This window comes from Lipotes vexillifer, unplaced genomic scaffold (genome assembly GCF_000442215.2).
Source record: "Lipotes vexillifer unplaced genomic scaffold, Lipotes_vexillifer_v1.1 scaffold942, whole genome shotgun sequence".
Lineage (NCBI taxonomy): Eukaryota > Metazoa > Chordata > Mammalia > Artiodactyla > Lipotidae > Lipotes > Lipotes vexillifer.
In genome coordinates, this window is record NW_006798282.1 from 791,926 (window position 1) to 793,415 (window position 1,490).

Here is a 1,490-nt window from a genome sequence, read left to right on the forward strand (position 1 = left end):
CTCAGTGCTTGGAGGGGAAGCCTTCTCAGCCTCAGTTTTCCTGCTTGTGACCTGGGTTTGAACTACCCTCATCCACCATCTGATTGCTCCAGGTGCCCAAAACTTGAATGAAGTCACTCATAGGGGCTGTGCTCATACCTCGTGGTGGCCTGAAATTTCTGAGATGTGGAAAAGGCTGGAAGGGGCAGGCAGGGACACAGGAACAGAGAGAAGGAGAGCTAATCAGAGAAAGTCTTGGCAGGGCGAGGAGAGGACCACTAAGGTACACACACACCTGAGGGACTGAATGGGCACGGGCACCTGGCAGGCAAGCCCATGGACAGTGGCGGGGAGGGCCCAGCCCAGGGCACCTGAACACTGGTACACTTGGACCTGCCTCTGCTTCCTGACCAGGGGTCTGGGACAAAGTCCTAGGCTGGTGCAGGGTTTGGTAAAAAATAATTAATTTTTCTCTTCAAGTGAAAGCTCTGACTCAGGCCTTTTCCTGTCCCGAACAGCAACATCCTTGCTTAGGCCTGAACCACAGAAGCTGCTCAGGGCTATCCACAGCCTCCCCATGGCTAATTTGAGTCTACTCTGTGGCTCTAGGCCCAATTTGGAACATCCTGTGGGCTCCAGGTGAGTGGGGTTCAGGGGAGCCCTGAGACCTGAGTGTAGCTGGAAGGGGTGAGGCTGGGGCACCCAGTTGGGTTAGTGTGTGTGTACCTGTGCCTGTAGGGCAGACAACGTATGCCCACTAGGAGATATCTATGGATCTGGTGCTACCGCAGCAGGGTCCTGTGACCATGTGATCAGAAGGGACCGGAATCCCACACTCCCAGCCGCCTGTCCCGGGAATGCTCCCTGCCTGGGACAGGGCGGTCTGGCCCCCTGTGTCCCCAGCTTCCCGCCATTCACCTTCCTGAGGAGTGAGAAAGCCAGGCTTCCTGCTGCAAGGGGAGGGGGCTGCTTGACCAGCTGCCTGGGAGCCTCCGGTGACTCATCTCGGTGGGGGGTGTTTATGAGCAGCTGAAATGGCTGTAAAGGTGGCACCTAGGTTCACTTATGGCCTGGCCATCCCCTCCCCTACCAGCCCCTTGCCTTGAAAAGCTTCCAGAGGGGCTTGGGAACCTGGAAAGAGGTCTGGGATTGAGGCTTGATGGGGGCTCAGCCTGGGGTCAGGGTTCAACCAGGGGTTAGAGATCAGACAAGGAAAGGACTCAGCCTGGGGGTAAAGCTAACTCTGGGATCAGGGCTGAGATTGGGATTCAGGCTGACTTTGGGGCTAGGGTTGAGGGAACAAAGGGTCGGGGTCTATGGGCTAATTTTACCAGATAGCTTCCAGGCTCGGGCAAGGGATTTTCTGAGGGAGTGAGGCCAGGCTGCAGGTCTCAGAGAGCCTCTGTTTTTCCTGTTTGAGTCTGGTGCCCACCCAGGCCCCAGCGTCTGTGTACCTTGGCCAGAGCCCTACTCATGGTGGCCGTGGCGGCAGCAGAGGCCTGTCAGCCTAG

At 57.2% G+C, this 1,490-nt stretch overlaps 1 protein-coding gene across 2 annotated transcripts in view; it reads left to right on the plus strand.

Annotated features, from left to right (window-relative positions):
* The first annotated feature begins 520 nt into the window (after positions 1 to 520).
* PTH1R (parathyroid hormone 1 receptor) overlaps positions 521 to 1,490 on the plus strand; it is a 26,132-nt gene continuing 25,162 nt past the window's right edge. Inside the window, exon 1 of one of the 2 annotated variants that reach the window (XM_007470259.1) lies at positions 521 to 618. The gene's annotated coding sequence lies outside the window, so the exon portion shown is untranslated. The remainder of the gene's footprint in view (positions 619 to 1,490) is intronic. The other variant, XM_007470261.1, reaches the window with a different exon arrangement.